The 15073-nt window shown below is 45.0% G+C and overlaps 1 long non-coding RNA gene across 1 annotated transcript; it reads right to left on the minus strand.

Moving 5' to 3' along the window:
• Nucleotides 1-1131: 1131 nt before the first annotated feature.
• On the minus strand, nt 1132-11706 carry LOC142579945 (uncharacterized). Its single transcript, XR_012827510.1, has 3 exons — nt 11327-11706; nt 10682-10714; nt 1132-1431 (listed from the first exon to the last, which is right to left on the minus strand). It is a non-coding gene; the product is annotated as an uncharacterized LOC142579945 (long non-coding RNA).
• Nucleotides 11707-15073: the final 3367 nt, after the last annotated feature.

The following is a 15073-nucleotide window of genomic DNA, read 5'->3' on the forward strand; positions in this document are numbered from 1 at the left end:
TACAGATCGCAACGCGCACCTACTGTTCACGGCGCAGTGCTGAAGAAACAACTTTTCCGGCACTCCTTCTGCGAGTGCGCCGAGTTCCTCCACTTTGCGTGACTGCGAGCGTCACGAATATTACATAGTGTGTGCAAAAGGAAGACAGCCTATATAGCTACGATGCGACAAGAAGGTGTTACCGACGATGGATCTCGCTACCAACACAGTGAAGGAGACATCGACAAGCTGCAGATAAGTATGTTTCTACTGTTTCATATTTAGCATAATAAGAGTGCACGGATTAAGTCACTTTCGTAGTAACGAACTCAATCCCCAGCAGTTTAAAGAAGGCAGTGAGAACCAATGAGTGTTCGTGCTTTTACATGCAAGTGGGCCCGCGAAAATATGGAAAAGATGAAGGTAACCTTCACTAACTTGGTGAGATAACAGAAATTTATGAGTGACATTAAGACAGCAAAATTTATGGAAGAGTATCTTTGTCCAGGTGAAATATCAATAGTAGGTACTGATATAAAGCAGGAAATTAAAACAAAAATTTCGTGGGTTGAACAGCACATAGAAGGCATTACCGAATCGTGATCGTCACGTTACCGATATCCTTGAAAAAAGTCTAGAATCATTGCATTCTACCGGTTATGCAATATGGGACATAAACCTGGAGGTTAACAAAGAAACTTGAGATGTCAAGAACTGTGCAGAAAGCGAAGTAACAAAAAATGTTGGAGATAGCATTAAGGCAGGAAAACAGTGGCGTAGTAAACCGTGGCAACTGATATGCTAGTTGAGATTAAGAAAAAAAAAGGAATCGGCAGGCAGGCCATGCACGTATTCGATCACTTGTTGCCAATTCATAACAGGTGATTACATAAGCGTGACAGAATGGATGTCAAGGATAGAGAACTACAGCCGAGGATGGTAGAAAATTGCGTAATGGGACAAAAATATGATGTTTGTAGGCGTAGGATGCAATCAGCTCGTATAAGGCAGGCTTGTAGGGTGAGGCACTTGTTTTGCAGCGAACAAAAATAGGTTTGTTGTGCCAACAGTAGAGACTCGGGAAGGTGCGGGGCCACCTCAGCTGCTGGCACACTAATCAACATCACAATTGGCTCTGAAAAAGAAAACCCCAGTTATGAAAAATAAAGCAACGTTGTCCCAACGCATTGTTTTATTATGCATACTACACTAGAGGCTTCCACAGTTAAGGGCACTTAGTACTAATAGTGCACCGAGCATTTTTCTTTGTAAATAATGGTTTGTATGCGGCTGATTCATTCCAATACACTTTTTTGCAGCAAAACATTCTGCTGCTGGAGGCACTCAACCGCCTGGTGGTAGTAGGCGAGCGCCAGGCACGTGCTCTTGAGAGTGTGGCAGAGGTCCAAAGGGCTGCTCTGCTACAGTAGTATCGGTGCCCTCGCTGCTCTCCTGTTGAGCCCACAGAAGGCACCTCATAAAGGAGCTTTCAGTTTAATATTTTGTTTATTATTCAAGAACATGAATAAAATTATTGCAGTAAACATTGTGCTGTGCATATTAGGAGACTTGTAACATGCACTTGGTGTCAGTTCAAAATAGGCAAAAACGCAAGACAACCTGTGCCACTCTTTGACCATGTAAATAAAAAATACACTAATGCAGCATACACGTCATTGTGCTGTTTCTTCTTTCTATGTGCAAGAATACAGTGCGCGTTGATTAGCCACAAGATGAACGGTGTGTACTGTAATTCACAATGAAGACAGGAAACAGCAGGAGCTTAATAATGCTATCACCTATAGACTGTGCATATGACTGCAACACTCCCCGATTCAAATGTGCCATTACATGCATGTTCGATACCACATATTCTGTGACGTTGTCCTATAATTGCATGTACTATATTTCACACATCTTAAGCCCTTGCACAGCACACTTCTGATGTATCCATTTCATAGGCCAAATAATCGTACACTTTGTCCTTTTGTGTCTTATGAAAAGCTGCATCTTTTACAGTCGGATTAAACTTCAGAAGACAGGAGAGGCCCCGCCCAGATGACCAAAGCACAGCAGCCGATTGCCTCCACGTCTAAAGAAATAGTCCCTCTCCAACGAGCAGGTATTAGTCTGTCCGGCGGCACGATGTCAGTCTAGAGTGCGTGCTCATTGGTGCAGGCATGTGTTCACCTGCCTTAAAGTGCAGATTCCACAGCCTCCTAAAGTTGTATCCGGCTTAGAAACACATAATGCCTTGCACCAGTTGCATAGACTTCTGCAACTTGATAGCACACAATGATCAGGAGCAGAAATCTATAAAGGCATCCAAGCAAAGCTGGCTGGCCACACTTCCATTATGAGGGGCTGTAAAAAGGTCTCGCCAAATATTCCCATGACGTCCTTGAAAAAGAGGTGGTGTTTGGCACTTCTTTAGAATCAAAAACAGATTACAGTGAATGTTGTGTAGCATGTCAAAACAAACTGAGCTTGGTTATCTGCACAGCATGTAATGGGAGGTTGTGCTTCACATAGGAAACGAATTGCTCTGTCCAGTACAATTTTGAGGCCGGTTTGGCACCTATTATGTCAACAGTGTCTATATACAAATTAAACTTTTCACAAGCCATTGATTTCCCCATTATTTTTGTATGATGGTTTTTTCAATCAGTGCTTGTATTACATGAGCAGGTCGATTTGAAAGCAAAGCTTTGTTTGCAAACCTTCCTACTTCCATAATTGTGTGGCAGGGCATTGGCATGTTGTCGAATAGCTTACACTTCCTCGGTCCTGCACCAAAGAAGCCCAATGCTCTATTTGAAGTTGGATCGCACAACAATTCAACGGCACACAAAGAAGAGTAACACACACAGCAAAGCATTCTGCCGTGTGTATTTCTCTTCTTTGTGTCCCGTCAAATTGTTGTGCAATTAAACTTCAAGCTTCTATACCAATACACCGTCTTCAACCTCACCAATGCTCTAGTTATTAGGCCACACTGGTGCACATCTTTGAAATTTCCCAACACAAATTAGCTCTCCAAAACATGTGTATGTATGCACGTGCCATATTCTTTACAACTAAACTCGCAGGAATCAAAGGGGCAAGCATTAACCAGCCTTGCTGCTGCCGTTACCATTATCATCATGACACCAATGGAAAGACAGTGCCACGTTTCAGTAAAGGGAGTGCCGGAGGGAAAGGTGTGACAGCGAGGGCTTACAATAAAAATAACGGTTACGAGACATGTTCAATGCCAATATATGCTGCATGTCGCTCAGCCTACTTTGGCATTGCGGCAAGCGTTTACTCGTTTGAGCTTATCAGGTTTTGTGTAATCATTGCTTTAATGCTGTACAAATGGCCTATTTGCTCTGCAATTTTTATTTTTATCATGGTGGGTTAAAGACCCACTTTTCATTGGCATCTGCGCCACATTTCTCCCAATATGTAATTTTGCCTTGGTGGTTCATGACATCTTCACGTACAGAGAGTTCTGCAGAGCATTGGATGTGCATTGTTCTACTGCTTAAGAATTAGAGCCCCATTATGACACGAAAATAGACAAGCTATCCATCCAGAATAACGTCGCCCCCCAAAAAAAGGAAGATACACTGAACCTCTGGCACATGCATCGACAGTGAACAGAGCAAACAATCTGAAGTATTTTCTTCATGCAATCCAGCACACTAAGACTCTCAATGCATTTTCATTTCGCCACAAATGCATAGGCACAACCGGCTTGGCGCAACATCCACATCTCGCGCTGCAACAAATTGTGCAATGCCTCGCTGTTTCATAGTGCGGCTGATAGATTACGCATGACCGAAATTCAGCAGTATGCATACTAAGTAACTTCACCAATGAAGAACCTTAAGCTTTTTATGGGATTAGGATTCATAGGTTACTTCAGACAATTTGTGATATCCATTTATCTATTTATACTTAACTTCTTTCCCAAAAAAGTGAGCCATTTGGAAGGCACCCTGACAGACAAGTAGAACAATCGGCAAAAAGTCATCAACCAGCGAAAAAATCAGCATCATAAGCAGTCGCATGTGAGATGTCGCTAACACAAAATTTAAGTCGGGTACACAGAAGTGACAAATTTGGCAATATGGCGCGTCTAAACATTGCTTCAATGTTAATCACAGTAACGCTGACATTGAAGGCGCCTTAATTCCTACGTACGTTCCGCCGACACACCCGACTACGTTCGTAATGTTCCCACGAAGTAGGAAGCATTATTTTATACATGCCCGCTCAGCCGCAGTATTCTGGAAAGCTAGCCACCGCTTACGCACTGCCGCATCGATAAGCGCGTCAGACACATCTCTGACACAGTGGCTAACAGTAGTTTGATGGCGTCCAATGTAACGCTCGGCGCCGACGCTTCCCTGAAAACTCCCAGTCCCGTAGAAACGGAGGGCACTGATGACTTGCTCTACGACGGTGAGCGAATGAAGCCCGCCCCGCTGTCTCCGCAGACGAGAGTCTTTGCCTAGCTCGTCACGCGAATGAAGCCCGCCACGCTGTCTCCGCAGACGAGAGTATTCGCCTAGCTCGTCACACAGCCAGCGCACTGATGTCTTCGACAGGCGAAAATGACGCTGAAACTCCCCGTCGGTCATGTAGGTGAACGGGTCCGGACGGTCATATTGACGCTTGCTGCCGCTGGATGCAATGAAACAGGCTGCTGCTGCCGCCGCCATGTTACCGAGTTGAACTCGGAGGGGGTTTCGCGATGTACGAGTTTAGCACGAGTTCGCCTGTCAATCAAAACCAGAGGTCACGCCCCGCGCGAGGCATGTAACTCTTGTGCGCGCACCCACTACAGTTAAGCCACGCCCATCTTCCGGCAACAGCGACGCGGCGTCGAGCATAGAGGCATCAACAATCTTGACCGCCGACATAAAACACGCACAACACACTGTCATCGGTGATGTACTGACCACCACTATGAAAAACAAAGCGTTGACTGTCGCTGGCTTATGCATACATCTTCTCGGGCTGAGATGGCCGCACAACGCGGTTTCATTGCCTGCATTGTGACGGCGCGTAGCGCACAGTAAATAATTACCGGCACTTCACTGTAGCTGCTTGCAAGGCGTCGATGCGCCAAGGCATCGATGCGACGATGCTGAGGAGTGCGTATTGCAGCAGTCGTTTGACATGGCTGCTCTGTCAGCGGTGATGAAACGGAGCCACAGCGTCATAAACACCATCAGCGTCCGAGAATCGCTCGCTCTTCTAGACCCAGTGCAATGGCATTTCTTCATCATATGCACTGCGCGCTCAACAGTTCCAACACCTCTCTCCGTTCGAAATCTGATTTCATAACTGCACACAAGAGCCCTCACCTGCCAAAATGCGAGTGCTGCGGTGTCGTTACGATATCCATCTGCGATCGCTACTGGCTCCAGCAGAGGTAATCCGCAAGCACCTTCGACTGCACAATACACTCATATACTGCGTACATGCGCTCAGAGGCACCTTCACTGGGGAAGCGATGACAAGCGATGAATTGTGTCGCTGGGGAAGCACGCACATTTCGCAATGTATCGCACAGGCTTCGCGCACAAAGACAAACTGGTACATTTTCACTTAACTGCGTCACTACGCACTCTAAAATAACACACCGCCATTTTGCAGCGACAGCCGTTGTGTCGTTTTTAGTTGGTTAAGCGGGGGCCTTAATAGCCTAGTGAAACGCCTGCGATGAACAGCCGTACCGCGGCGCTGCGTTTCTATTCCCCTAATAGAGAAAGAGTGGCCATGACCCTCCATGGATCATGACTGACCTTATTGAGAATAGCACTGCAGCGCCCCTAGGCGACTTATCACCATATGAACGCCCTCGTGCGTGCGACCCGCTTCAATGTACCGCTTCTAAGCTTTCGCCTCACTGTCGCCATCGCGTCAAGAAGTGCAAAATTTAATAATTTGCTCGATCTCCGTTTGACATCACAAATTTCTAGCGTTGAAAACGAAAAATAGATACTTAAAGAAATAAAAATGTTCGTTATTTTATTCGTTGTATTTTAACGTATTCGTTTGAGCGGAAGCGTAAGTGCAAGAATGCGCCGCATGTACCCTGTTCGCATTCGATGGAGGAAAGGCAGATAGAGCCCGAAAGAGGAGGCACGCCCTTGACGCGCCCGGGAAAGGCGTGGCAAGCGGCTCACGGCAAGTGTGCAGACAGCGGGGCAGTCACGGTATCGCTAAGTTGCGATAATCCGTTGATAACAATACGCGGCGCTGGCGCGTTTCGTTGTGCAGCCTTCTGCGCTTGAAACGTGGAAGCAGCGTGCCGCGCAGGGTGCGCTCATGTTGTCATACGCGTCTTTTTGTCTACATATTTTTTTGCCTGCACCTTCGGCGCGTTCCGCGCTATCTCCGTTCACTGACTGCCGTCGAGCAAACTCAGATAAAACTCGGGTGAACGAGAAACTCGGCGCATCCTGCATAGCACCCTTGCTTAGTAACTGAGGAGACCGATTGCAATGCATGCTCACTGACATGGACAGGCAAAGCAGATAGGTGAGCCTAATAATTAAGCTGCAAAAAACTGAAGTAATGTTTAATAGTCTCGGGACGAGAACAGCAGTTCACCATAGGCAGCAAGGCACTGAAAGTTCTAAGAGAATACATCTACTAAGGGCAGGTAATGACCGCGGATCCGGATTATGAGACTGAAATAATCAGAAGAATAAGCAAGGGCTGGGGAGCGTTTGGCAAGCATTCTCAGATCATGAGCAGCAGGTTGCCATTATCCCTCAAGCGAAAAGTGTATAACAGTTGTGGCTTACCAGTACTGACCGACGGGGCGTAAACCTGGATGCTTACGAAAAGGTTCTACTCTAATTGAGGACGACGCATCAAGCTATGAAAAGAAGAATGATGGGTGTAACGTTAGGGGGGGGGGGATAGAAGATTGGGTGACGGAACAAACGCGAGTTAATGACATCTTAGTTGAAATCAAGAGAAAGAAATGGGGGGGAGCTTGGGCAGGGCATGTAAGAAGGCGGGAAAATAACGGATGGCCATTAAGGATTATGAACTGAAGCAAGGGGCGGTAGAAAATTAGGTGGACGGATGAGATTGAGAAGATTGCGAGGACAACATGGCCACAATTAGCCCACCTCCGGGGTAGTAGGAGAAGTATCGGAGGGGCCTTTGCCCTGCTTCGGGCGTAGCCAGGCTGATGCTGCTGATGATGATGACGACCTATCAAATCGTAATTGGTTGATTAGCCCTCGCGAAAACCACACTGGTATGCGTAACACAGTTTGTTCGATTTTAGGAAATGTAGTAGGTGGCGGTTTATCATTTTTGAAGAATGTAGAAGCAGCTTGTTAGTGCTATATGCTAGTAAGTCGAAACATACGATGGAGCCTTGCCTGTTTCATAATAGGAATTATAATGACCTCTTTCCTGGCAGACGTGATCTCGTCGGAAGACCATACAGCTTTGTAGAGGCAAATGAGGGTTTTTTTGGTTTTAGAGGGTAGGTGCTACAACTCTTCGTAAGTTAAATGTTCAGATCCTGGAGCAGATTTATCGCAGATGTGCAGTGATGGCTGTAGCTCAGCTAAACAAAATGGCTCATTATACGCCTCGTATTTTTTTTGAGTTTTCATTAGAAAACTCAAGAAAACTTAAAAAATCATTTTCATTCTCTCCTTCTATTCTGGCTTTCTATCGTTTAAACGCTTCAGGATAATGCACCGAGCTGCCCGCCTGTTCAAAATTTGCGCGCAGAAAGCTGGCTTGGTCTTCAAATCCATCGCCTTCTTTGTTTTCCAAAGGCAGTGAATATGGTTGTCGCCCTTCTACTTTACTGACCCTGTTCCAGAGTTTTGCCATCTGTACACAAGTTGACATCCGATAAAAACTTCGTCGAACTCTGTCTTCTGGCCTGTCGGCACCTTCTCCTTCCGTGGGACTTTACTTTCTTAAAATTGTCAAGATCCTCCGCAGTGAAAGACGCGCGTAGCAACCCCCACGGGTTGTTGTGTTTTATACGAGTGTTCCCACATTCGTTGTTGCACCACGGGACACAGCGTTTACATGCTATACTACATACTTCAGATATGGACTTAGAGGCGGTATCAATCATAAAGGTGGTAAAATACTCCACAACAACGTCAATTTCTAATGAAGGCATGTCAGCCCACCAGATACCATTAGTAAGAGTTAGAAATTTCTCCTATTGACTCCATCAACCTTCCGGCGAAGAGCCTGTGGTCGAGATTCCTTTTCTTTGTATATTCTCAGTAGTATGGGGAAATGGTCGTTCCAGTAAAGATTTAAGTTTATATCAGGTAATATACACGGGAAAACTATGTTAAGATGAATAGAAAAAATTTTGTGTTTGCAAGACCGTAATATGTAGGTTCCTTTTTATTCAGGAGACACGCACGAGAGCAGAAAATAAACTGTTCAACAAGACGACCTCGTGCATCTATACGAGTGTCACCCCAAAGGGGGCTGTGTGCATTGAAATCGCCAAGATCGAGATAAGGTTCTGGCAATTTATTTTTAAAAGACTGAAATTCATGTTTATCTAAGTGGTAACGGTGTTGTATATAAATCGAGCAAACGAAGATGAGTTTCGTTAGAAGAATAAGTCGAACTGCCACTGCTTCTAGGCGCGTTTGTAGCTGTAAATGTTGACACGCTGTTTTTTGTATATGACAACGGCAACAACGCGGATAAGGCGAGAGCACCATGGCAATGTTTAAGAACCGTAACATACTGTCGGATACAGTTAGTGCGTTTCGATATTAAGTGTGTTTCCTGTACACACAGCACTCTTGGATTGTGTTTGTAGAGAAATTCTTGCGCGTTATCGAACTTTCTAGGAAGGCCTCTGACGTTCCACCGTATAATTTCTGTATACATACAGAAGATAAGTTGGTGCTTTGTGTAAAAATAAAGGAGCTGTTGCCTCAGATTACAGAGCCCTTTGCAGGCCCTGTAACATGGGGTTTGTCCTTTTCGGAATGATCGAAGGAGCCTTGCCGCTCCTTGGCGCATGGTTCTCCGTCAAGATATAGGTGTAGTGTCCATTGCCTCTTGTTAGGCGCCGTAAACGCGCTCTTGTGAGAGAGAAGGTCTGTGAGAGAGTCTCGCCTCGGAGGACAAGACCTGATGCCCACCAGCCAGGAGGCCGATGGGACTGCCTTTGGATTAGAGCTGCGAAGGCTGTTGCTAGCGCCAACAGGTGCTGGGGAAGGTGGGGCGGCTTTGACTGCGGCCACCATGGATGCTGCTGGTGGTCATGCGCATACGCTACGCGTAGCGCAGGCGGTCGCCGAGAGCTGCTGTGGTGCCAGCAGCCCTAGGGTAATCAGGCCTATTTGCTGATTGAGTGAACTAGGCTTAACTTCCTCCATGCCAGTGGCAGGAACCACTAGGGACAGCTCGCTGCGCGCGGGCTCGCTGCTTGGCGGTGGATGCTGCAACGCTGCCCCCCGACACGCCGCATTATCACAAGGTGTGCTGTGGAGAGGGGAGCACCGCTTACGGGATTCCTTAAAAGAAGTATTTTCCTTGACTTTTAGGGTGAATATGTCTCTTTGTTCCAGTTTGTACAGGAACGCGAGTAGGCTGGTTGGTCACCACGGTAGTTCACGCCGTGAGATGTGGCACCACAGTTGTCGGAAGGGTGGCCCAGGATTTTGCACAGGTTATTCGACCACGACAGCTCTGGGAGCCATGCCGAATCTTTGGTATTGAAAGCACCGTCTAGTGTTTAGGATATATGGTCGGAGAGTTAATTCTTTCAGTGGTTTCAGGCAGAAGGCTAGATGCAAATGTCAAGACAAGCTGTTTGGGGGTGATTTCTACGTTGTCCTGTCTAATGATGATACGTTTTACAACTGTGACATATTGATCTTTCCGCCCTTCCAGGAGTTCAGCTTCCCACAATTCCAGGAGGTCTGCTAATGATACGACTCCGCGTGAGCTATAGATTGATCGGGGTGGTGATGCAGAAATTGGAATGTTAGCAAACATCACAGGAATGCCGAGTTTCTCGTACATACGTTTCTCTCGGACCTCAAGAATGTCTCCGCTAGCCATCTTAATTACTTTATAACCGTACCCTAAGGCTTCGGTCAAAGATGTAGCAACTATGAAGGGGGAAATGGATCTTGCCGGTTTCTCAAAATTCGCACGGCGTACGACATGGAATTTCGGATAGGTTAGGCCTATTATCGTCGTATTTTTGAGAATGCTAGTCGACAACGATGTAACGCCACTTGGAAGCTCATCAATAATATACTTGGGCGTGAAAATAAACATGCTCTGCCTGAATCCTTAACACTTTGCGGTCGCGAATTAACTGGCACATCACTCGCAAATCACTTCAACAACCACTTCCTAAACGCAGTAACTCTATGTAATGAACATATGGAATTGGCTACAGGACGGGGTAATATGAAGCAGAGTATCTTTCTTGACCCAACAGATAAAAATGAAGTGTGTCGCACTTTTATGTGGTTAAATAATAATAAATCACTCGATGCCGATAATTTGCAGATCTCTCCTATAAAACACGTTATACATTTCATCACAGAAGTTCTTGCACATATCTTTAACTTAATTATCTAATCTAGAGTTTTTCCAGAAGCTATGAAAAGAGCCAGAGTATCAGTCATATTTAAGGGAGGCGATCGTAATATAGAAAGTAATTACAGACCTATTTCTTGCCTTCCTGTCTTCTAGAAAGTGCCTAGAAAAAATTATCTTTTTTCAAATTACGCGGTTCTTCAATATATTTAATGTTCTAACAGACGCACAGTTTGGCTTTCGAAGCGGCAGGTCTACTGAAACTGCACTGCTGACACTGAAAGAAGCTATAGTTCATCGCATTGAAAAAAAACGAATTCACACTCGGTATTATTTTAGATTTCAGCAAGGCCTTTGATTCTCTCGACCACAGCATTCTTTTGCACAAACTAGAATCAAATCGCATTCGTGGTAGCTGCGTACCTTGACTAGAATCTTATCTTCAAAACAGATTCCAGAGTGTGCACAATAATAAATGTAGCTCGTCATTCTTACCTATCACTTGCGGTGTACCGCAAGGGAGTATTCTGCGTCCCCTGATGTTCAATGTTTACATCAACAATATCGTCAACATGGACACAACAGTTACGTACATAATATACGCAGTTGATTCAGCAATACTTATCTCTGGCATTAACCTGCCTCACCTAATATCCAGAGCTAACGACGTACTTTCGGAGATTTCCTCGTGGTCAAAAATCAATAGACTAAAGATTAATCCAAATAAAACTAAAGCTGTTCATCTCATGCTAAAAGTAATATAATGCCTACTCACCAGCCGTTAATTCTTGATTCACAGCAAATAGATATTGTTGATACGCATAAAATACTCGGGGTTTACTTTCCATCGTTGGGATGCTCACGTTAATTACCTATGTAGGAAAATCTCATCTGTAACAGGAGTCGTGTCTCGCTGCCGTAGTCTGCTGCCACTCAAGGCCAAACTTCAAATATATCACGCATTATTTAACTCACATTTAAATTATTGTACGTTGATTTGGGGCACTACAGCAAAAAGAAACATAAATAAAATACTTGTTCTACAAAAAAGGATAATTCGCTACGTTGGGAACATTGAACGTCTGGGAACCACATGCAAATCATTTGAAAGGTCCAGTATAGTTCGGGTTGACAACATTTACTCATACCGCTTGTTGAACACATTGTACTTTTCAAACAGAGATCTCTCGGACTTTATTACAGCTTTATCATGTCTAGAGCGTCGTGTTATTACAGTACCTACAAGAAACCCCTATGTATGGTCTATACCTCGATTTCGTACAACCTATAAGTACCAAACTTTGGCATACAACGTTCCAACAACACTAAACACATATGAAAACACAACCAGTTGCAGTAAAAAACAGTTACGTTCTTTCTTTTGTTCTATTGTAGGCAAGTAAAATATTCAGTATGTATAAATATCTACTATATATATTATATATGCTGCTTGCAAATTGGTTAATAAAAACATTAAAGTTATTTTTGCAGCATTTTTAGTGTGTTTGTGTGAGTGGTAAATATGCGGTACTATGTGTCGAAATTTGCATATGCATTTTCATGTGCATCGTATTTCAAGAGTATTTGTGTGGTTTATGTATGTTATATTATACATTGTAATCTGCATCTTTTTTTCATTTCTGCCTTTGTAACGGCGTATCTTAGTCCTTTTCTTCTGCACCTTGTATAGCCGCTGCCATGTAACGGTTACCAGTGCCCCGTCAAGCCGTTTTTACGGCTTTTAGCGAAGCGGACCTTCCAGCATATTGTCTGGTAAATAAACTTGAACTTGAATTTGAATTTGAATTTGGTTCATTGAAACAGGCGTTGAAATCATAGGTGCGTGTTCTCTTTCGAGGATGACTATCAAGTATGCAGAAAATTTCTCGTGTTCCCATAGTAGTTGTGTTTATTTTCGGCATCAGTGGCGGCCACCCAGCGAGGCGCCCGACTAGGGGACGCTGCAACGCTGAACGCGTAAGGCTGCAGGCATCAAACGCCCATTGGCACTATAACCTAATATGTTATACCCAAGAGTAGCACATACACAAGGTTTACCCAACCTGCCTATGAAAATCAGAAGTGATGGAAAACAAGAGGCGGTAGGAAAGCAACATAAAGGAGATAAGAAAGCAAAAGACAGAAGAGGGAGGCCGGGAAAAGCCACTGTCGATTTCCTCCAGGTGGGTCAGTCTGGAGATGCCGTCTATTTGAAGCAGAGGCGAAGAGTTGTGTTGCCTCCGCCAGGGGGCTTTAAAGGTGCTGAAGCCCACCATCAACTCCACACCCAGGATCACCTTTTCCCCAGACACGGCTAAGCCATGCATGTCAACACGCGGGAGGCGACAGCCCTCACGTGCTCGGGTACGTGTTGTCGCCACACCAAACCTCTGCTGACGCACACGCCCCTGTGGGGGGAAGGTGGGTTTGCTGTCTTCACAAACGAACAATACAAGATTAGAGCCGTACCGGTTATCACGATGAAATTTGCCAGGTGCCATAACATAGGCTCCCCGAGATTAAAATATTGCATAATTATTGAGCGAGAAGATGAACTTGAGCACCTTGAAGATGTATATTAGCGAAAGCGTGGACCTAAGCCTACGGTATTATCCGGTGCTAACAACGCAAAAGATAGGTATATTCTCTAAGCACGACTACATCAGAATGCGGCACCTGGCAGTTGGCCCTGTGAAGGTTGCTCATGAAGGCTGGCTGCATGCTCCGCATTATCAACCCTTTTATGTGCCGCAGAGCTGGCGACATGATTGACTAATTCAAAGTTTGGGACGCAGGTGTGTTATACCATGTATGATACAAGTGTGATATATGGGGCCCTACAACATAAAACTATTCCAATATGTTTTTATTCCAATCATCTGACGTCAGATTTGCGTAAGCGCCGACGCAAGCATTGGGCTGTCACCCACAGGGTTGTCTGAATAGGCCAAACAAACGCTCTATTTTTTCACAGGAGGTCACCTTTGTTTGCTTGAAAAACGAATAAGATTGCCTACACTGAGCGGCTTGACTCACCTAATTGGCTGACGAGACGCGAGGAGCCCGATCAAGTGGAGAGGGATTTGATGGGGCCGAGCCGCTGCACTGAAAATCGATAGCACAATGAAGAGGGTGGTGCCGGAGTCTGTGATTAGTCCGCTTTCCCTTACTTAGCTTGCGGTGGCTTGTCGACAATCGTGGCGGTATGCAACGGAAGCTTAGGAATGGCGCTAAAACGGATCCTCAGCAAAGAACAGTAGGCAGAACGAGGTCGCAGACGTGCCGAATGTGGTCGAAAACGTTACACGGCCCCGCAAAATGTTTTGTTGCACGCAAATAAACCCATGCTCTCCGGCAGGTGAGAGTAGCCAATGTCTGAGCGATTGGCGGAAGCCATCTTTTGTTCCTTTCAGAACGGGGCAGCCTGCGGCTATTCAGAAGAAAATTCTGCTTTGTTCGGCATATTAATGCATCTTGAACGCGTACAAGTCACATTGAAGCGGTGAATTCTTGAGGTTTTGTGACATTGTTTGAGAGGCAGTTGAAGTGGAGGCCGCGGAACATTTGACCAGTAGCCAGGGCTAATGACGAAAGGGAGTCAAATCAGAAACAACTGTTTTGCTTTTGTTCGCTCAAATCATGCATAATCAGTGTGTACACGTATTAGATGGGGAGCTATCGCGGTTTTCGTGACGTCGCGTGAGACAGGTGAAGTGGGAGCGGTCCAAAAAAGTTGTTGACCAATCGCGGAGGCCTGATTGCAGAAATGGAATAGAAAAGTCTGGAATAGTTTTACGTTATAGCTCCTATGATATACGCTTGTGGCCGACGATATATAGGACATATCTTATTTTCCTGTTGCGCAGGCTGAAACACAAGAAAAAAAGAAAGGCACATCTGACACACACATTGCTAAGCGACATGTCTTTCTGTTATCCTTGTAATTCTGCTTGCGCTACAAAAAATAAAGTATGCAATACCAACAAGCCCCTCTAGCTATTCTCATTGACTCTATAGGACGAACAGGCAGATACATCAACGACAGGACAAGATCGCATGCACTATCTTTGGAAGGAATCTCCCCGGGCATCTCGTTTTCTTTTATTGCCAGCACCATTGCACCATTCAGTTTTTCGACATCAGTGTTTTAGGGAAAAGTAAAGATAAACTGACGCACGAAATTTCTTAAGCCATGGGAATTGACGGAAGCGGCCAATCTTGCATCAGTACAGCATCAATACTTCCAAAAGAAAAAGAAAAGGGATACTTGCACGAAGACGATAATTCAGCCTAAGAAGTCGGATAATTGGCATGACACAAGAATGAAGCATTGTCTGTTTTGTATTATAAAAGGTGTAGGAAGTCAATCATGAACATTCAGCTTCTAGTCTAGTGTAGTCGTCGTCTCTTAGTGTCCATGTCAGAACGTTCTGCTGGAAACCAATTGTGCCATGTGCCACCAACAAGCTCAGCAAACACTATTCTGATGCAGGAAACATCACATGTTTATTTTTTGATAAAC

Source organism: Dermacentor variabilis, chromosome 4 (assembly GCF_050947875.1).
Source record: "Dermacentor variabilis isolate Ectoservices chromosome 4, ASM5094787v1, whole genome shotgun sequence".
In the NCBI taxonomy this organism is placed as follows: Eukaryota; Metazoa; Arthropoda; class Arachnida; order Ixodida; family Ixodidae; genus Dermacentor; species Dermacentor variabilis.